A 22,933-nucleotide genomic window follows, 5' to 3' on the forward strand; every position below is an offset into this window, starting at 1 on the left:
GCCTTATAATGCGGTGCGCCTTATATATGGAAACAGTTTAAAAAATATTCGTTCATTGAAGGTGCGCCTTATAATGCGGAAAATACGGTAATCGTCATTACTCTATGTAAGTTACTTGGCCTATAGGAAGAAAAAAAACTTTGTGGAAAGTGTGCTGTAATGCAATATCTTTGGGGTATTTTGGACAAAGTATGTTGAGAAATCTGGGTAGTTTTAAATTGTTTAAAAAAAAAAGCGTGATTGCAAATTGCATTTCAAAGAAAACAACAAAAACCAACAACATGGTGCACAGGAGACGGAAGTAAGTGAGCTGTGTTGAGCATTCATCAAGCACACAGCAGAGCAACGCAGGAGTTTAATTTAATCCTGCACTTTGGAGACTTAAGATATGAGTGGCAATAACACCCAGAGGTTTAAACGCAATTTTCCAGGCCATCAACTGACCATCAACTCGGCACGTTCCTTTTTTGCCTCCGAGCTAAAGCATTTGGCAACAATGATTTCGGCTGCTGACGAAGGCAAAACTTAAAGAGCAAAGAGTTGAAATGCATCCATCTCAGTGGATCCAACAGCCACCTTCTTATGGCCAAATTTCAAATTAGAGAGATGTTATATTTGCTGAATGGATATCTTTTTATCATAAGGCACAAGAAAATTGCATAACATTAAAAAAGAGGAGCAAGATAAGTACTTGCTGTTTTCATCATATTGTCTCGTCTTTTGCCTCTGTCTTATAAAGTATTATCCATCCATCTATGAGCTGGAGCCTTTGGGTGAGAAGACTGACACACCCTCGACAGGTCACGTGACACATATCCACAACCATTCATTCACACCTGGACATGGAAAGTTTGAATGACTCCAACAAGCATGTTTTCAGAAATTTGGAATTCACAAAACGTCCAAGCACAGGGAGACTAACTAGCTACGAGTCCCCGGTGCTCAAAATATTGAAATAATAATAAAAACAAATGCACATTTGCAGGCTGTAGGGCGCACATGCCAAAGCACAGGTGGTGCAATCACCCCTGACAGTGAGAGTGTTTTAGCCTGAAAAATGTTGTTTACGTGCACATGTTGACAACATTTCCATGTATCCATCTGTTAATGAAAATTTTTCTAAAACAAAGAAGAACAATAACTGAAATTTAATGAGAATGAACCAGTGAAAATCAAACATTGTGCTTCTTCTGGTCAATGTTTAGTAGGGCTGGGAATCTTTGACTGTCTCACGATTCGATTCGATTACGATTTTTGGGTGTACGGTTCGATTCAGAATTGATTTTCGATTCTCAATTCAAACGGTTTTGATTCAAAATGATTTGATTGACAAATGATTTCTGCTTCAATTTACAGATATGCACAACATTGTCATGATCTACTCCAGTCTGCTTTGCAAGACAAAATGACAAATAGAGACATTAAAGTGTCTTTTTTTTGCTTAAACAGTTATTAATTTTGTATTCTAAGTGCCTGTTTCCACAAATACAGCATGTGGGCTACAACTGCCTTTCCCCCCTCTTCTTCATTTCTAATTTAAATAAAATCGATTTTTGGATATTAATATCAATTCGATTCGATTAATAAATGAGAATCTCGATTCTTTTATGAATCGATTTTTTGGCACACCCCTAATGTTTAGTGTTGTACGCACCAAACTGTGCAGTAACTATAAATAGGCTGAGTGGCGGGTTCCAAGTTTGAAGACGCCTGTGTCGCAAATGAGTGGACACACCTTGTTTGAATATGTCCTTAAGAGCTTTTATTTTATTTTTATTTTTTTATTTTTCAATCTTTTCTCGGCTACCATGATTTTTGCCCAGGCCTGTTTCATGAGTTTTCCTTTTTTTTTTTTTTTTTTTTTTTTTTTTTTTTTATAATTATAATTAAATTTAAATAAATAAATAAATGCATTTTTAAAACTCATTCCCTCCCAGCCATTTTCACAGAAGCAGTCCCGTTCGCTCCCGGCTGATTTACTGAATTTTGACTGATTTTGCAAGGCCCACAGAATATTGTGTTCAATTGTTATAAAAGCATGGAACTTATCAAAAGAAAGATGAAAGTCTCTTCTTTCATCAGGAAAAAAAGTATGTTTCTGTCTGTTTCCGTTTTGCAACAATTCGCATTACAATATAGCTAGGTTTCATCAGTTTTCACAAATCTATTTACAATTGTAAGCAATTTAGCGTTTTTTTCTAGATGGCACTGGTTGATTTCCTTTGCTCTGCTGCCACCTGCTGGGCGTTTGTGTAATAACTACAATTTCTGCAACCGTTCTTTGCAGTTGAGAGGCTGCATCAAAGCCTTCTGTATGCTTTAGCATAAAAAACAAACAAAAAAAAAACACGTATAAATACGTCTTTGGGACACTTAAAACATAAAAAACAACAACTTATTTACACGTTAATTCTGTTGAACCTCAATTCCAAAGCTATGTCTGATTTCTTTTGGTAATTTTTTTTTTTTTTTTTTCTTTTAAGAGCTGTCAATTAATCATGTCATAGAATTTTGATTAATCACAAATAATCACCTAAAAAGGCTTTTTATCAACATTTTCTGACCGCCAAATTTGAAGAGCAGCTGTTATATGTAAATTCTTTCGTCATTAAATGTTTTGAGGACATCTTCAACAATTGCTTGCATAATTTAAAATGGGAAAAAAATGACCCCAGCATTTTGACATGAACAAATATTCTGAATGTCATATGCAAAAAATTTTTAGATTCTTCACTTTTATGCATGTAGTGCTCGAACACAACCTTAATTTAATAAATTTAATAATGTGATTAATCTGCCTTAATACATGATTAATGCAATATTTTTTTTGTGATGAATCGGTGAGTTAATGTTTTAAATTTGATAGCACTAATTTTCCAAAAATTTCTACTATTACTTCCCCCCCCCCCCCCCATCTTTTCTTCTTGTTTTTCTTCCAGTAACAGAAGGGTACCAACAATTTTGTCCATGTGTGGATATTGTCAGAAAAAAATTGATGAGAGAGGGGAATTGTGTGTGGCTGAATAGTTACTCATGCATGTCCTAATTAAATTAGAAAAATCAATAAGCCAACATAAGATCTAACACTGTCACGAAAGTAGTAATTAGTTACAAAAAATTCCCTATGCATGTGAACAACATTCCAATGCACATAAATAAAAAGACTTCCATTGTTTGCCATTGAGAGAAACGCCAATGAATGCCATGGAAACATCCTCTTGGTTAATTAACACAAGATGCTCATTGAATGGAATGCGTTACATGCTCACCCTGCCTTGACATTGTGTTCTTTTTTAGTAACAGTTGCAGTTTTTTTATTTATTGTATTTATTTATTATTTTTTAACATTTTACCTTTATCCGAGTCTCTGACTGGAGGTACAGCAAAAAATATGACATTGACATTACAAGACTTTGGTGAAGTTCAGGTCTAAATAATTTGTTAGCGGAAGCTGACCTTGCGCAACCCTGACACAGCCAATTGTTGATGAAAATGGAATGCGGGTTGGAACCAGTAGAAAGCTGACAAAAGCATGAGGGTTGCCACTTTCAATCAAAAGGGAGAGAGATGTCTGAGTGACACAGAGTAGCTATCCTTGAAAGTTCTTCACGGCGGCTGTCACTTGCATTTCAGAGTCCGAACGTGTGGTTTCCATTTTCACCCCAATGTGCGGGAGGAACGGCAACAAATCATATTGACATCGGCGAGACTAATGTCTGTTTGATGTCTTCATCCCTCTCTGAGAGTCGTGTGGTGCACTTTGAAGATAATGCATATCTGTATTAAACACTGGAGAAATAAGGGAGCCGGCGAAAGCTGCTGCAGCAGCACTTTGACTGGAAATTGAGATGTTTGCATCAAGTGCAATTGATGCCTGCTGGCTAGAAAAGGAGCCCTGGAGTGGATACATGACAACATCATGAGTCTTTTTTTCTATACCCTTGATGAAAATGCTTTTGATTTACAGTACATCATATTTGTGTAATTAGAGCACAATGACAGTGGCAAGAATGTCTTTGTCACAATTTTGAAATTCAAGGTTTACTCCCACATGCTGTAGCACTACAGCAGAGATAAATTTCATACATATTTCATACTATTTCGTACAACATACTTGGCCGATTCTGATGTTGGGTTCATTCAAGGCTGTAAATTGTCCATTGGTCAGCTGACATTGCTGCAGCTCACCGGAGATTCTAAGAGGAAAAGTGATATCCTCCTGACTACCAAGAAAAAAAATATATTGTCCAATCATGTTTATTTTGACATTCCCCAATCTCTGTGAAGTAACTGGAATACTGCAAAAGAAATTTTTGAAAAAAAAAATAGTTTTTAGTTTTAAACTATGATGTGTCCACTACAGAGGACATTTTTTAAACTTAAATGCTAGGCTCATATACAGTTAAAATAATTCAAGCAATACTTTAATGTGTTCCTAAGAGTCTTATGGAAAACATGCTAACAATATTTAAAGCTTAAATTTGTTCAATAAAAAGTGTTATACAGTACACTTACTCTTCCTCTTCCCTAAAAAGTGCTTGCACTGAGGGAAGCCATTTTCTTTTATGATGTAATCAAAGGTAGGAAAGCCCCACCCCTACACATTTGGTATCATTGGAAAGATCTGAATGTCCTCTATAGAGCACAGACAAACAAAGGAGTTAATTCAATTGGATGCACTGGGTATGAGATATTCAGGTTTAAAAAGCTCCACTACAGAGGACAAAATTGAATTGCTGGTAGTCAGGAGGCTATAGAACGTGTATGGAAAATTATTTAATGCAAAATATATAAATTTGAACATACATTTCATTTTTCCTTCCTCAGGGTGAGTCAGTTAAGTTGTTCTTAGTTTTAACTAAAATAGATTTTTATTACTACCAAAGTATGCAGATAATCAATTCCCCATTTTTGTGATTGCACCTTCTCCAGGAAAATACTTTCCTCTGGCTTCTGATCGGCTAATATGGCCTTATGTTAATTACTATTTAAAGCACCACCTGTTTCTCTGGCATGCGCCTTGTAAATTTCAATCCATCCATTTTTCTCAGAGGTGAGCTGGAGCCTATCCCAACTGACTTTGGGCAAGAGGTGGATATGTTGGATTTGTTGCCAGCCAATCAGAGAGCACACACAGAAAAAAAACAACAACAACAACAAAAACAACAACAACATTCTCACCTACTTAGAGTCTTCAATGAACCAAACACCTTTTTTTTTCATAATATGGAAGGAAACCAGAAAAAATAAAATAAAAAGTAGCCTACATGCCAACTCAAAGGCTGGAACCCGCATCCTCAGAACTGTGAGGCCACTAGACCACTCTGCCGACTTTCGAGATTCCTCCTTTCGACAAATGAAGTCGCGTCAGATGGAGAAAGTGGCAGCGAATCAAATCACCCATGGAGGGGAAATAAATAGTCTAACAATCCCGTTGCTACTGAATGACATAAACTGGAGTGGGCAAGTGGAAAACCAGAAGCACCTTTTCCTTGCGAAATAAAAGTGTCTCCATCTTGACATGAGCGTTATTGTTTCTTACAGGGCACACTCCCTCAGGGTCCAAAAAGACATAATAGAGAGCTGCTACTTGAGTGTAAAATAAGAGTCAAAATTCTTTTTGTGCGCCGCACCGAACAACTTGAGATCTCATCACAAGCTGACTGATTCACCGCTGTGAGGACTTTTATCCCTGTTAGGGTGCAGGGTGCAACATAAATCCTCCAAATACTAATGGACTTTAGATGAGATCCTCTGACACGCAGGGCTCTGATCGCATTGAATCAAAATTAGCATTTTTATTGCCACGTTTCCATTTGAAAACTCCAACGTGCCGCACGCGAGCACAGTATTTGCTTTGCAGATGTAACAAAGACCTGTGAGAAAATGTTGCTCAGAAAAGAAGAGCGCAAGGCGCGTCTAACTAATGTGTGCCGCGTTTGTGCCTCGCATCTGGCGGATTGCATTTGAATCGCCACTCTCCATGTAAAGATGCAAACGAGCTTACTTAATGACAGGTTTAATCAAGAGCACGCAAGATGCAAATCCTCCATAAAGAGATAACGGCCTCTCTTTAACAGATGCTCCTCGTTGACATCGCCTGTTGCTGTCTGTTATTTTAATAAATGGCGCCTAATGAACATGCTTGTTTAGCTGGTGCACTTTTAAAAGTGCATTTAACCGGGAATACACAGGCCCTGTTTACATGTAGGCGTGTTTTTGCAAACGGGAGATACTTTTTTCTGCATTTTGCCCTACAATCCACACGTCCGCAAGGATTATTTTTTTTCTATTAAAAAACGAAGGTTTCCAAAAACTCTTCAAATATCCCCGGATCCACGTGTGTCTGTCCAGAGTTTACGTCTTCAAATTCTTGAAACAAACAAACAAACAAACAAACATACAAGAAGGTGGCGTGGTATCGCTTCCCCACCTGGGAGACCATGTTTGTATGTGTGTGTGATTGGGTGGGTGAATGAAGAAAAAAAAGTTGTTACAAAAGACAAGTGAAGCTTTTTAAAATGTTGTATTTTAAATAACTCTTGGTTTTCCTCTCTGCGCCATTTATGATGTGCTCACAGAGATTGTCTTTTTACTAGTTTTTTTTTTTTTTTTTAAATAAATAAATAACTACTGCCGCCTAGAAGCTTGGCATGCACCTCATTGTCATTCCAATTTGTGGAACTGACGTCGCCAGACAGAAGAGTATGCCTATTCTGATTGGATAGGATGTTGGGAACTGTTGCCACCTTAAGGACTGGCATTGTTATGAATGTACTTAAAAACGCATTCATGCGGTTAGCTGATGTTTTCTTTTCTACAAACATGGTGCTAGTGTCGCAAGGTTTTTTCTACCCTGGTACGTGTGTACATGGTCTTATTCGGGTTGCATAAACCTAGTGTTAACTGATTTTCAAAAATTATCTGGCAGAAAATGCGAACAATGAACCGCTAAAGACAGAAAGAAACCAGGAAACTAATGCCACATTCGAGGAGAGTGACAAGTCGGCCTTTTCCCCCAAAAAGAAATAAGAAAAAAGGACCCCCGACATCACCAGCAGGCATCAATTTGACGCCAATCGACAATAGGACCTCCGTAGAGACAAAGACTGAATGGGAAAACATAATTTTCACAATTCTAAATGTATTTATTTATCTATTTATTTATTACATCGAGTTATTTGAAGTAAATAACTCCACATATCCCAACATGATTTGGATTGACTGTGTTAACCACAACAAAGAATTTATCAGAATCATCCGTCTTTGTTTTGTTCTTTTCACCTTGAACACTTTGAGATTGGAACTGAAAGAAGCCAAGTGGGATATGTCCAACTTCCCACCTTCCTCGAATGTAGCATTAATACAGTACAAGCGAACAAACAAGACAACGAGGAACACCTGGACACAAGACACGAGTGGCTGAGGGAGCTGATTAGAAGACACAACGTTTGACCGCTGGAACAAAAGACCTACCGAACAGGATAAAACATTAACCACATGACAACATGAGACTAAACCAAACAGAAATCTAAACAACAAAAACACAGGTCAGTACATTCAGTGGCACACTCAATTAAACTGCCCATACTGATATTGCATCTTAAACTTTTTTTATTTTTTACATCCAGTAACTTACTTGTTAAGTGCAGTTAAATTGTATTTAACTTCTAAGTACCGTATTTTCCGTACTATAAGGCGCACCTAAAAGCCTTCAATGTTTTCAAAAGCTGACCATGCGCCTTATAATCCAGTGCGCCTTATATATGGATCAATATTGAGCCACAACAGGTCTCGCTGTCAAGACGCTATCGGTGACCCTGCACGATCGACGTGCATGTGCAGAAGATCGCGCCATCTTGGATCGCTAGCTAATACTAATACTTTACCTCAGAGAAAATAATAAAACAGCTGTTTATTCATTTTGGAGTTGTCAGAAAGCTGGTTTGTAATCTATTAATAAAGTTTGACTGACCTATCTGACTGTTTTGTTGACATTCCCTTTAGCGCAGCACCATCTAATGGATGCATAACGTAACCCCAGCCTCGACTGTAGCGCTTTATATATGGAAAAGGTTTTAAAATATGTCATTCATTGAAGGTGCGCCTTATAATGAGGTGCGCCTTATAGTGCGGAAAATACTGTACATAACATTTGCTTTTAGGCTTTTAGAATTGTTTGTTTTCAAACATTTATTTGGGTACAATTTATATTTAAAAAATGTGAAAATACAGTTTAATTGAGTCATTAAGTGCAGTTTAAATTGACCTCTATGGAGTGTGTTAATGTTGAAACTGTGCATAATGTTACAGTGGCTGACAACAATATTCACTATAAGATACTTTTTAGGAATTCGTTTGATATACTTGATGTGAAAAGTTTGAAAATTCACTGTGCTGTAAATTCAACTTTTGACGTGAGCCATTTTGTGTCTTGTAAATTACGTCCTTTCAAGTGAATTCTTTCAAATAGTATGGCATAAATCCCTGAAAGATCCTATCGACCCGTTACTTTGCGGGGTAGCAGGTGTCATTGTTTATAGGCGGGATCAGCTGGTGATTCAGACCGGACCACCGGACCCAGCAGTGGAACTTAAGAGGACTACAAGGTCTACAGAGTTAAACTTGGCAGAGCGAATAACCTGACTACTTTTTCATGATGAACGAAGAAAACATACATTCATGGGCATTATTTCGACTCGTTAACTTCTTATTCAGTCCTGTTCTGCACAAATAACAATATGTCAAATACATTCATGAATCCAAAATGAGACGTGAAAGGTATTTCAAACTACGGCAGTGGAAACTGAAGCAGATGGTCCGAGATCCTTCTTCTTTAAAGGTGACCGACCTCACCTTTCTAATCCTGCAGGCGATGGAGCAAAGCCTCAATTACCTCCCTTTGTTATCGCGAAAGAACACGCCCGAGCGTGTCCTCCGAAAAGGCCACGTGCGCTTAACATGCACTTTCTTTGTGTTAGCACAGCACTTGTATTGGTGCTGAAGAGACCGTGTCTCAATGGGAGGCAATGATGGACGTGTCAGAAAAAGTTTGGGATTTTGTGTGCAAAATCATCATGGATTTCATTAATCGCCTTTATCTGTGACATGGAAGTTAAAATGAAAAATCATCTGGGAGTGAGAAGTGCATTGGCTAACAGCTGCCTGTCACAGCTCTCATCCACGTCCATCATGACTGCCTTTCGCATAGCAAGATGCAAAGAGGACATTATGGGATATATCAAATGAATCTAATCAAAGGTCCCATGACGTTGTCTAGTTAAGCCTTTCTCAAACTTTATTGAGCACAGGCAATTTAATTAATACAGAGCATGGAGAAGAGGCAGGGAAGGTCCCCAACTACTGCGAGCTTCAGTAATTGTTGCTGTTTCCACATAGCAGAGCAAGTAAATGCCTGCGAGGATGGTTGCGTGCAGTTTGTATGTCTTGCTGCTCCTTCTGTGTCAAAGTAGCAGCTGTTTGAAGGTTTATAATTACTGTAACGTTTTGCTAGTTTCAATCAGCCCATCGGTGGCAATTTGCATGATACGTTAGCATTGAGCTACTTTTATTGGATGAAATTATGTGTTTGGTTGACCATTCTGTTGTTGAAATATACACAGTTTTAAGTTTTTAGGTGTTATAGTGTAATAATTCAGGCTGTTAATTGTGGTTGCTTCATAAAAAGAAAACAAACTAGCGCTGTTGCACTTTCCTAAAAAGAAGAGATCAGTCAACATGTGCATTTTCATAGGTGCAGTTGTCCTGTTCATCCTCAGTTTCTTCTTAAATCTCATTCACTCCCAGCCATTTTCACAGAAGCAGTCCCGTTCGCTCTCGGCTGTTTTACTGGATTTTGACTGATTTTGCAAGGCCCACACAATATTGTGTTCGATTGCTATAAAATCATGGAACCTATCAAAAGAAAGATTAAAGTCTCTCCTTTCATCAGTAAAAAAAAAAAAGTATGTTTCTATCTGTTTCCGTTTTGCAGCAATTAGCATTAGAAGAAAGATAAGTTTAATCAGTTTTCCACAAATCAATTTAAAATTATAAGTAATTTAGCTTTTTTTTCTACATGGCCCTGGTTGATCTCCTTTGCTCTGCTGCCACCTGCTGGCCGTTTGTGTAATAACTACCATTTCTGCAACCGTTCTTTGCAGTTGAGAGGCTGCATCAAAGCCTTCTGTATGCTCTAGCATAAAAACAAAACAAAACACGTATAAATACGTCTTTGGGACACTTAGAACATTAAAAAAAACGTATTGATACGTTATTGGGAGTAAATGAGTTAAGGTGCTCTGAGGTGCTCTGACTCAGAGTCAGTAGTAGCATTTGAGAATCAATGCTACAGGAACGTAAGTCAGCAGGTGCAACCTTGAATGAGGTCCTACCGTAGGAAGAGCGGCATTAATTCAACACTGATTGGCGGGAAAGGACGTGGGCATGTACGCAATACAAACTAATTAACCTTGTGAAGAACAATGCCTGTAAAAACAGTAGCTGTCTTCAGGATATAAATGGACATGAGAGGGTGTCAAGAGAGAAACGGCAACTGTACAACATGCGTCAGCTTGATTGAATGTCGGCTACTTTGGCACATACGGCAACTGGCAACCGTGACCTGTTCTGGAACACCGGTTGACCTTCAATATATTGATACTCTATTCTATTATGGTTTTATTTCTAAGTATTTCTCAAATGACATTCTGTAAATTGAAATATCTCCACACTTCAAACTGTGTCCCTCATAAAGCAGTGCTGTTCGCATCTTTAACATGTTGACATGAACTTGTAAACTGCTGTTAAAATGATAATTAAAATCAGTTTTCGGAATAGTAAACCATCCAACATTGCTTCAGCCGAGACACGCATGGCCTGTATTGGGAGGCTAAGCACGACAAAGAGGAATTGATAAAAGGGGCCAACACAGAGGATGGCTTCAATTCCATTGATGAGCAAAGAGCCCAATAAATGGCAAGCACGGTAATGTTTTACAATCACTTGATGCCACCAATTGGAATCGTCCTGCGGGATCCGTGTCTGTGCCGGACTAATCCATACTTCTCCCTGCTCTAATCCATTCAGATAACTCTTCCAAATGGACGTCCACAGGACCCCTTGCGCTTGGCCTTGCACTCGCTTTGAACTAAAAATTTAAACGTTGCCCTCACTTGCACCGCATCACCATCAATCAACGAAGTCCATCTCGTTTGGCACTTAAAGCACCACGCGAGTTGTCACGGAGGCCTTCACTGGCGACATGCTGTAAAGAGCCTCGCCGCATCCCAACAAGCCGCGCCGTAACATTTCACTAGTCCAGTAACGCTTTAATCAATGGGCGGATATAAACATGTATTAAATGCTTTACGACACACTAAAGTCTGTCTCCCTTTATGGGATGGTCATGCGTTTCATAATTCATCCCTCATTAGCACACACAGTTTCCGTTCGACTTCCTGATAGAAATAAATAGCCTGCTTGTTTGCTCATCTACTTACATCCAGCATTTGCATTTAGATTTCAAAAATCCCCTCGGTTGAATGAGTATGACATTAAGATTAAGAAGTGGTGTTTACATATTTGGTTGCGTCATTGCTGTCTGCACAAGATACTTTCTCGCTATCACTCATTTACTACAGGACTTACTCAAACTTTTAGGAGCTATTTCGTTATGGCAAGTTTTCCCAAACAATACAAATGTGGGACGCAAACTTACAGGTGAAACTTAAATGATTACAAACAAAGGCAACATTAATTTAGTACAACAGACAGAAAGGTCTGCTAGACTGTCACATAGCTGATTAAAAATCAGCAAACAAAGCAATTTAAAAAATACATTTTGGGCACGACTCTAGGTATGGCAACTTCAATGCCTTGTAAGAGCAAGATTACAGTTTAAAGTTAAATTTAAATTGAAATTTTGGGGCCACAAGCCAATTTTCAGCAAATGCTGCCCTCTCTAAAGCAAGAACTGTATTGACATTAGAAATGAAGCCAAAATGTTGGTTGATTTAAAAAAATATATATATATATTTTTTTTAGATCTATCATTTTATTCTTATAAATGGTGAATTGATTTAAATGTTTTTAGGATCCTCTACTTTTTAATCACCGTGTGACCATTTTGCACTAAAAACATATTAATGAAAACTAAGTATGTCAACATTTTGTGCATGTGTGTGATTAAGCTGGATCGTGAAAAACAAAAAACAAAAACAGCAAACTTGGAGATTCAGCCTTTTCTTTGGACAACAAATCGCGCTCTTAAAACTTAAAAATAGATTAACATTGTCAGTGAGCAGAGAAAAAATGCAGTATTAATGTATTAAAATGCAGATCTGTTTCTGTGAGTGTCTGCAGCACTGCTCATTTCCATGATGATGATGAAGCACCGCTTTCATTACAATGCGAGTGAAACGAGTCTTTATTATTCCAACACAGCTTGGTTAATCACACTTCTTCAGGCTTTTCGTTCTGCTGTTGTTCGCCGCAAATTATACGCCGTGTCCGCGCCCGCGGCCTCGCCGGGTCCTACGGCGACTCTGGCATCAGATAAAGTCAAGTTGGTGAAATGATAAGATGCACTGCGACTGATTGTCCGTGTAACGAGTGAGTCATTTATGAAGAAAAGGTTGTTCCGGTTATAAGAGTGAGTCAATGATGATTCATGCGTCGGGGACACGTACCCCCAATAAAGTGTTGTGCTGGGGGTGAACACCAGGCATAATATTCTGGAGTTTTATCGCTTTAACAAGACAATTATCTGCATCTATACATGGACTGGGCGGGAGGCAGCCGGATGTCAGCACGCTTTATCCTCATCAGGCAATTGTGCTTTTATTTTACACCGAGGAAATTGTGCATAACCTTAATTTTTTATCAGGGTTCATTTTTCCCACCCTTTGTTCTGCCTATAAATGGCATCATTTAGTCCCATGATTTTACAGTCATTCTGATATTCTATTAATAGCCACTAAACTGTGTCTTTTTCAAATTCAATACTTTGTATTATTTCTATACTAACTGCCAACTATAAAAGTTATAACGTAGCTCTATGGTGTTAAGTATGTGCTTGATGGTGATGGATTTAAACACTGATAAGATTCAAGGACGGTTCGATTTTTAAGTGGAACAACTGAATTTGCTTTGATCCAGTGTGATTACGATCGTTTCAATATGGTTGAGTTTGAGATGGTATCATGCAATGAGTTTCTTGTTGTCATTTAACCGACATGTCACTCGTGATTATTGCAACAGAAAGAATTCTGAACTCTACAAAGCCATTATTTCTAGTAACTTGTAGAAAAATGCAACCGGAATAATCAGAAGCTTCATCATGCAACAAGATAAATGACCAAAAACACACTGCCAACACAACGAAGGAGTGAAAAGTGGGAAGTTTTATACTGGCCAAGTCAATCAACAGACCTTAACCCAATAGAGCATGCATTTTACCTCCTGTAGAGGAGACTGAATGGAAAAAGCTCCAGAAACTAACACAAACAGATAGAGGCTACAGTATGTAGGAATAGGAAATGTTATTCACTTAACGTTAATTCAGTAATGCCCATTCCAATGCTTTTGCGCTCTTAAAAAGCAAGTAACTTCAAGCAAAAGATGCTGTCCTGTGTTGTTGAACACATCTACATGTAAATATGAAATCTGAGCTAGAATTCTCAACTTCATCTTTTGGCCTGGTACCTAAATGTTTTCATCATACAATAAAAACATGCGAGTATTTTAAAGTCGAAAAGTTTGATTTGGTTCAATTCGATGTAATTGCATCTTTTAAATAAAAAAAAAAGAAAAAGATTTTTAATTAATTAAAGAGGAAGTCAAACCCCCCAAAATTTTGGGCCAATAATATATTCTATGCCCCACTAGTCTAAATACGATATTCTGGTTAATATCGCGTTAGTGGAATATGAATTGAACAGCAAAATTCAGCCGTTTTTATCAGTATCAGGAGCCGGCCATTTTGCCACTTGCTGTCAAGTAAAAATGACATCACTGTTTGCATAGGTCTCAGGTAACGCCCAATCACAGCTCAGCTTCAGAAAACAGGTGAGCTGTGATTGGTCACTGCCTGAGCCCTGAGTAACTGTGTCATCTTCAGGCTATCAATTTTGCACAGACTCTCGATATTTGAAAATACCTGATCAATATTCCCCGGAAATAGCAGGTGTCCACTGTACATAAAAAAAAATGCAAATAAAAATAAACAGAATGCAAATAAATGAATAATTTACCAATTTGGAGATACATGCTTTTCATTAAAAAGTTCAGACAGTTTAATTTCCAGCTCAGCTTTCCTTATGATGCCGAGGACATAAAACAAAGTGATGATTTTTCATTGTTTGTGTTTATCTTTCTGCTGAATACGTAATTTGGGAGAACGTTCCGAGGAGAGTAGTTAATTTTTTAAAATGGGAGTTTTTATTCATCCTCTGGCCCAGAAACCCAATACATTTTTATAGTATTGCCTTTGTCATTAAGTTTAATTATTCTTGTAAGTGCACATGGAGGTTGCTATGGCTGCCATAAATGTAAACAGGGCACAATAACAACAATCCCCCCCCACACACAGTGATAGCATACAGGATGATACATGATGTCCTTTTGAAAGATTTGTCTTTGCCACTGTACATATCATGTGCATTGACGCCATGGATTCTGTGTGATCCTCTCAGAGAGGAGGGGGCAAAGCGTGGGTTGTGGGGGTGAACTGGGGGGCTGTTTTGGTTATTGCAAAGTGGCAGATGACTCAAGGCGCAGCTCCAAAATCCTCACATTTACCTCGGTAATCTGCTTGGAAGTCCTCGATGTACCAGAGCATCCCAGATGTGTACCGCCTCCTGCAACACAATAATGACACAAAGAGGATTTAAATGCAAGATTTAGGAGAGATGTCATGAGACTGGTCTTAGTCTTTTTTTGGACGCAAATCACCTTGATATGTATATGGTGCCTTCAAGGTTCAAGAACCAACCATTTCCTTTAAAGCAGGGATGTCCAAATGGCCACATACAAAAACAAGGGAGTACACACTGTCTGAGAAACTACACTTACAAATTACTGCGGAAAGCCATTGGAATGATTAAGCACCCATCCTACCCTGGACACTGGACTCTGCGCTGTAGCCAATAACCGAGGTACACATATACCGATAATCAGGCTGATTATCAGATGTCTGTAACTGATTATCCTGAACGATTATCCTGTGGTAATAGATTCTTCCTCCCCGATCTGCTCAGAAAATAGTCACGCCCAACAGTCGTAAATGTTAACCCTTTTCAATATATCTGATGATTATTTGGATGATTGATGGTTGTGGAGGTATGCAGGAGTTTACATGATGGTGTGCCCTGTTGATCATCTCTGGTACACCACACTCTATTGCCGCCTTTCCATCGTGCCCGGGTACCACACCACACCACATCTCATGCAACCACACTAGACCGCAACCGCCGGTTTTCCATTACAACTGGCGCACGGCAAGAAGGGGGCGGCAACATTTGAACCAGCTTGCATTGTGTGCGGATCTGAGATCACATTTCCCGAGTGGCAAGTCGCACCAACATTGAACCATATTTACAATATAATATAGACCACCATGGATGAAATATTGCGATTCACAACCAGCTCGCGAAGCTATTTGTCAATGGACAATGGCCGCTGGAGCTCTCATTCAAGTAAATAGGAACACACCACCAGCCTCGCGATGTTTTTATAAAACCACAAACATTACAAATCCATCCACAAGTACCTTTTAAATTATAAATATAGTTAAGCGTTGTAAAACATTATTATTTATTGTATATACTGTATTTTTATGACTTTGGCGAAGACCGGCGGGCGCTTCTGCCTCTCTCGCATAAAACAAGGAAATGGGCGTGTGCCACGGCGTTGCTTGAGGTGGCAGCGGCGTTGCTGTCGGCCAATCAGACGACAGGTGACGTCACGGCCCCGCTAGTCCCCCGACGACCGGCGCTGCAGAACTGCTGCCGAAAGGGTTCTAAACAGCTGTTACAGCGGAACGGCTCGGCCCCGAAAAGTCCCGTGGAGACACTAACATCCGGGGACAAAAATTATCGCTTCGGTGTGGAACCGATACGGTGGAAAAACGCCATATAAGAGTAGCAAGCCCATGCGTGCATGCATGCGAATGTTCTCAACGGCATGTATGTATCAACCTTCTGCAACTGGACTGATCGTATTGTCTCAGAAGACGTTCCGCCTAATCATCCATCCTTTTTGCATGAACTGATGAGAGATGAAACGTCCTCTTAGACAACTAGTACAGTCACAAATGCGATCAATTCAATGCCCTAAGATTAGCTGGCTGAATGAGAATATTCAAAAGCAGTCTTCTTACCCTTACAATACTCTCAACACATCCGTTCGAGTGTGCCGCCCCTTAATTAGAACTAGAAAGATGATGGAGGTGGAATTGTCCAAAAGTCCTACAATATCTTGAAAGTCTTTCCCAGAAGCGCAGAAAGTGATAGGTCAGAATATGACTGATGTTTTTGTGTCAAGAAACTGAGCCGCCTTATCTATAACAAGCAAGCATGCTTTGATTTACTGATCTCACCAAAGTTAGTTTTACCAATGAATCAAAGCAGTCCCCTTCTTATCATATTTGTGACTCCTGGTGCAGTGCTGCGCATTTCTATACATATCCATTTGTGTAATCTTCACTCACACGAACAATCAAAGCTTTGTTGTGCTGAAATTAATGTACATGATTATTCCCCCCCTCCTAAGTGCTACTGTGCTTCACAGTGGGATGGATCCAATGAAGGGTGCAATTTTCCCACCTACATGCATATTAATGGTCGCACAAGACAAACTCGAGATTACAGCACAATCAGTATTCATATTACTGCTCTGCATTCTAATGGAACGATGCTGTGTTCCTTCCTGATTCGCAGGGTATAACATGTATCAGATGAAAGGCACGGGCAGAATTCAATCTCAACACTCAGTAATTGGAATCTGCAAACTGGCGAGATTATCAGCAAATGAGCAGACAATGGATACTGCAATTCAATTAGCTGGCAGGGCCGTTATTTGCATGCCAGCTGAAGGGGCGACGGTTTAAGTGGCAGCCGCCGTCCAGCAGAGGCCCAAGACGACCCGTAACGGTGGAGGAACCGAGAGACGGGGGGAGAGTCTTGGAGACGTCTGCAGTATTCTTTTAATTACACATCATAATGAGTCCATTTAGCCGTTCAATGACCCGTTTTACGGAGACGAACAACCACGGGAAGCGCGGCGCCCTTGGCAGGGTCGCTGCCGCAGCTGCCCCCGCAGGGGAAGCCTCGCGGCCAAGTGGGAACATTTGGCTTTAACACACAGGCTGGCCCAAGAAAAGTCATTGACGCGTGTTTGCATTCCTCGTCACGGCGAGTAAACGTCCTCGCACAATGGCGCGCGGCTCAGACATCATCATTGTGCGGATGACAACATTTATTGCGAATCAAGTCTCCTGAGTCAGATGCACGGGAGCCTCTTTATATGCTAAGAACTTAAATCCATCACCATAAACGTCAGGATTAACAGCGTGTTATGCACTGACAGAAATAGGGATACAACAAAAGTCCATTTCAGGTCTACTTATTATTAGCACTCAATATCAGACCTTTTCCATCTCCAAAAATGTACTGTAGTTTGTTTCCAAGCTGGTGAAAATTAGGGGTGTGCTCAAAAAATCGATATGGCAATATATCGTTGCGGGCCTCATCACAATACACGTATCGATACGCAGGCGTCAGAATCGATATTGCTCGTTAACTTTAAATCGGCAGTTCACGTTTGCCTTTGCAGCTTGCATTGTACCTAAAAAATAAAAACCAGCAGCGTCTTTGAAGTTAATTGCCTTCAATTAATGCAAACATAGCTCACCGGTGATTGGACACTGTGTCTTGCTAAGAAAAATAAAAGCAGAGGAAGAATATCAACATTTATTTATTGATAAACTTAACATGGCATGTGTCTCAGTGTACCAATTTTCCTATATTTTGTTTAAAAAAAATAAAATGTGTCTTATTTGGGATACATATGTATCGCGATACGTATCGTATCGTGAGGTTGGCGGCAATACCCAGCCCTAGTGAAAAGCAAGCCTCATGGGGTATCAAAGAGAAAAGACCCTTTAAGTACAATTCCATCTGTAGGCGGCTTATTTACTGTAACTCTAAGGTAACACCAGGACGAGATGATTTAAAAAGGATTTTTAAGGGTATAAAAGTACAGCTTGCAAGTACTGTACAATCACTTCTATTGGGTTGCTTATTGCACTCCAACTGCTGATCAAATTCATCAAATTCACATTAGACTAGCTGCGCCAATATTTAGATGTGGTCCAAGCAGGCATAACTTTCAACCACCTTTCTGCCACTTCCGCCGAGGATTCAAGGACACACCCTCACTATGCCAAAACGCCCAGCATGGTGTAAACCAACGCACCAAATTGGCAAATAGAAAAAAAAGCATTGTTGTTTCTCTCCAATTGTAAAACCAAAGAGTACAAACATGATACTGGTTGCCTACTTTCTGACCTGAACTATTGTACAACATTCAAAAGCAAGCCTCTATCGCACATTTTCTGTGGAGCTGTTAAGCAGCATCTGCACAAGCATTTTGTCGCGCCACAGATCATTTCCCAGTGTTGTGTTCTCCATTATCGATTCCGTGAGGAAAAAACACAAACTTGCATTTGTTTCACCACTGAGGCCTAGTATTCATTTTGACAAAGGGTTTGTTGCTCTTTGCAACCTTATTGATCCCCAAGCGTGCTCGCCCGCTGTATTCAGACTGCAGGCGGATACATCAGGAAACGGTCCGTGTTGCTCTTGAACCCACTATCTGACCTCCGGTCATCATGCTGGAAGTCGTTCATGCTTTTGATATTAATATGTACTGTACATGTTGCTGCCTACAACCGCAAGCACAATATACAGTAATATGTGGTTGCTGAGGAGGAGGGATAAAGATTTTCATTTATTTTTTTATTTTTTTGGTAACTTCTTCTGAAGTTGAATTTATGGAACACCTCATTAGGTATGCCTGACACTCTATTAGCCACAAAAGTTGGATGACATTATTATTATTATTTTTTTCTAAAGCTGTTTGTGTTTGGACGGCACGGTGGTTGACTGGTTAGCACGTCCGCCTCCCAGTGCTGGGGACACAAGTTCGAGTCCAGGCTTTGGTCTTCCTGGGTGGAGTTTTGCATGTTCCCCCCATGCCTGTGTGGGTACTCCGGTCTCCTCCCACATTCCAAAGACATGCATGGCAGGTTAATTGGGTGCTCCGAATTGTCCCTAGGTGTGCTTGTGAGTGTGGATGGTTGTTTGTCTCTGTGTGCCCCGCGATTGGCTGGCAACCAGTTCAGGATGTACTGCCTGAAGCCAGCTGGGATAGGCTCCAGAACCCCCCGCAACCCTTGTGAGAAGTAAGCGATTTAGAAGATGGATGGATGTTTGTGTTTGGTTATTATTCCAAACAAGTTATAAACTCTTTCAAAAAATGCAAATCAGAATACTGTAATAAATGATTTTTGGTAACTTCTCAAAGTATTTTCATATGTAACCCCACTTGCACAATCTCTTAGTAGAGCCAAAGCAAGAGCTGTATATGTATATATATATATATTTTTTTTTAGAACAGATTATGTTTTTCATGACAAGCAAAAACGGTCCCCAAATGATTTTAAATGCTGACTACAACCGCAGTAATAAATATACAGGTGCATCTCAATGAATTTGAATATAATGGTGGAAATCAGTAAAATATTTCTTTATTTTTAAAATATAGTTTCAAACGTAGGTTGAAAATAACAAACCCAAAATGGTTGATTTTAACATAACATTTTGATTGAAAATGTTAAATGGATCCATATAATAATAATACTGTAATTCACTTTCAGTTTTTGAACAGAAAAAAACTTTCTACAATTTTCTTGTTTATTGCAACATAAATATTGCATGCACAAGTAAATAAATAAATAAATTGACGTTTTATTTTTTTTTACGAATTATTAGAATACAAGTACTGAAACCATAAAGAAAATTCCAGTTTTGTATGGTATTCTCTTTTTCATATGCAATACACAACAGAAGCAATTTGCTGCACGTCTAGTGGTTCCTATCCTTTGTCCATTCGGACAAGCAAATTGCAAAGCAGCTGCCTGCCACTGTGAGCGCTACGTGGAAGTGAGCCAAGCCCAATAAAGCTTGCAGGTAAACTTGCTAAGAATTGAGGATGGGTCAGGTGGCAGCCTGAGGAGGGAGGATGAAAAGCAGCGAGGATGCGAGGCGAGGGGGGGGAGCTGAGGCGAATGGGCCAGCCAGACCACATGTGCTTCCCGAGGAGCTGGCTTCCCTCCAGGATGCTGACCCGGAGCCCCGGGAAGGTCGAGTTGGCAGCGAGCTAACGGATTGTGCTCGGCTGCTGACGTGCTGCACAGCGAGCACGCACACATGTGAGGACCAAAATAGCTGTAAACGCTACAGTGCTACTGACCTGGCACTTAACACTCAGGATAGGAAATCAGTGGCGGCTTAATCTGCCTGCGAAAACTTTCGAGGACTTAACGTATGTCCCAGTATAGCATAGGCCTATAGACAACAGATGTATTTGAGCTGTTGAACAATTAATTTTTTAAATCAGATTAATCACATCTTTGAATTTTAATCAGGATTAATCACTTAATTAAAAAGGCTTTTTATAAAAAACAAAACACAATTGCCCGCCAAAATTTGAAGAGTAGTTGTTGTGTTAATTCTTTCAACATTTATTGTTATGAGGACGTCTTCAACATTTTTTGATCCACTGCACACACTCATCTTCCTCTTTTTCTAATCCATTAACTCATTCACTCCCAGCCATTTTCACAGAAGCAGTCCTGTTCGCTCCTGGCTGTTTTACTGGATTTTGACTGATTTTGCAAGGCCCACAAGCATGGAACCTATCAAAAGAAAGATTAAAGTCTCTTCTTTCATCAGGAAAAAAAAGTATGTTTCTATCTGTTTCCGTTTTGCAGCAAATAGCATTAGAAGAGAGCTAAGTTTCATAAGTTTTCACAAATCTATGCAAAATTGTAAGTAATTGAGCTTTTTTCTACATGGCCCTGGTTGATTTCCTTTGCTCTGCTGCCACCTGCTGGCCGTTTGTGTAATAACTACCATTTCTGCAACCGTTCTTTGCAGTTGAGAGGCTGTATCAAAGCCTTCTGTATGCTCTAGCATAAAAAACCCCCAAAAAAAACATATAAATACGTCTTTGGGACACTTGGAACATTAAAAACAACAACGTATTTACACGTTATTGGGAGCAAATGACGTGCATAATTTAAAATGGAGAAAAAAATGACCCCAGTATTTTGATATGAACAAATATTCTGTATGTCATGCACAAGCATTTATTAAATGCTTTACTTTAATGCATGTAGTTATGTTTATTGCTCAAACACAACCTTTGCTAGCTTTAACATGACCACCTGCTGTCAGCTAAAGGATCATCTAATAGTGTGATTAATCTGCATTAATACATGATTAATGCAATATTTTTTTGTGATTAATGAATGAGTTAACACTTTAACTAATATATAAATTATACTGTAAATCACCTTCTGCTCAACCTGCTTAGTGAATGCCTCAGGCAATGGAAGCCCAGTAATTAGAAGGAGCCAGATGGACTGTCATGGAAAGACACGCCCCTGCATGGCATGTATCACCAACACACAGAGGAAGTGGCTGACATTAAGAAAACATACCAGTGGCCGGAAAAGGCTGGACTCAAAGACAACACTAAACATGGCAGTATAAGAACGAGCCCTCAGCACATGATCAATCAAGGCCAGGGTCGACCACATCAGACGGGCTGTGCAAAGATGCCCCAGAGACGGTGCAACATTTTACAGCAGGGTGTAGGCAAGGCATACATGCAGCGGCACAACCATAAATCTCCAAAAATCAAATGAAAAACAGTAGTAGCTGAGTGTGCATTCTTGCGACATCATATCCGCACATATGCCGCTTCACAAAGTCAACGTCATCGGTATTGTCTTCCTTTGCACTTTCGCCTATTACAATTATGACATTGAGGGTTTCTACAGACATTTTGTGGCTGTAAGACAACAGTATGTGTGCAGTATTTACTACGGGTAGCGCTGGCTCTCATCCAAAGCGTTCATTCACATAACTTTGACCCAGCTCTCTATTTCAAGTCTGAAGTCATCTCCAGTGTTGCACTCTCTGTGAACCACAGCGGGGCTCAGGGGCTTCCATCAGCAATTTGGACAAAGTAAAACTGCACCGACCTTGACGTTTAGCAGCTGCACTGAGGCACGGAAGAATCACGAACGTCACTTTTACTGGTTCTCAAACTGACGTCGTGAAGGAGCTGTCGTTTCAGGCTCCACATATTTTTCAATAAATTATACCGGACCAAAATATACTCAAGACTTTTGCTCACATTTTTGGCAATGTCCACAAATGGCTCATTTTATTAAATTATTGTTCACAAATTGGTCTACATCTTTTAGGGAGCACTTCTCCTTTGCCAAAATAATCCCTCCACCTCACAGGTGTGGCATATAGAGATGCTGATTAAACAGCATGATTATTGTACAGGTGTGCCTTAAATTCTGCAAGCCCACTCTAAAATGTGCAGTTTCAATCTATTCAAAGCAACCTTTTATCATGGGCAGCCGAAGGCGCAGATGTAAAATAATAGGGCTGGGAATCTTTGACTGTCTCACGATTCGATTCAATTACGATTTTTGGGCCTACGATTCAATTCAGAATCGATTTTCGATTCTCGATTCAAACGATTTTCGATTCAAAATGATTTGATTGACAAATGATTTCTTCTTCAATTTACAGATATGCACAACATTGTCATGATCTACTCCAGTCTGCTT

At 39.6% G+C, this 22,933-nt stretch overlaps 1 protein-coding gene across 1 annotated transcript in view; it reads right to left on the minus strand.

Moving 5' to 3' along the window:
• The window catches only part of elfn1a (extracellular leucine-rich repeat and fibronectin type III domain containing 1a), a 116,498-nt gene that overhangs the window by 20,031 nt on the left and 73,534 nt on the right, over positions 1-22,933 (minus strand). The window contains exon 2 of the mRNA XM_077527503.1: positions 14,800-14,858. The gene's annotated coding sequence lies outside the window, so the exon portion shown is untranslated. The remainder of the gene's footprint in view (positions 1-14,799; positions 14,859-22,933) is intronic.

The sequence above is a fragment of the Festucalex cinctus genome, chromosome 1 (assembly GCF_051991245.1).
Source record: "Festucalex cinctus isolate MCC-2025b chromosome 1, RoL_Fcin_1.0, whole genome shotgun sequence".
Taxonomy (NCBI): Eukaryota; Metazoa; Chordata; class Actinopteri; order Syngnathiformes; family Syngnathidae; genus Festucalex; species Festucalex cinctus.